Genomic DNA, 232 nt, shown 5'->3' with positions numbered 1-232 from the left:
GTCTTGTGCTCTACAAAGTGGGAAAAACAGACCGTTTCTCTCATCCAATTTCGGAAAAAGGCAACGAATTCCCAATTCCCACTTCCAAGCAGAAACCAGCTGTAGGTAACCACCTTACCCAAGGGCTCCAAGTCCACGCCAAACACTCAGTTTGCAGTAAGAATGAAAGGTGCCACCCAGTCCTCAGCCTGTCCCACCCGAGCCATTGCAGGGGCAAGGGAATCAGCAGGCA

The sequence above is a fragment of the Eurypyga helias genome, unplaced genomic scaffold, assembly GCF_000690775.1.
Source record: "Eurypyga helias isolate BGI_N326 unplaced genomic scaffold, ASM69077v1 scaffold8683, whole genome shotgun sequence".
NCBI classification, from domain to species: domain Eukaryota; kingdom Metazoa; phylum Chordata; class Aves; order Eurypygiformes; family Eurypygidae; genus Eurypyga; species Eurypyga helias.
The sequence above is the reverse complement of the archived record's forward strand: the minus strand, read 5'-3'. Positions refer to the sequence as shown.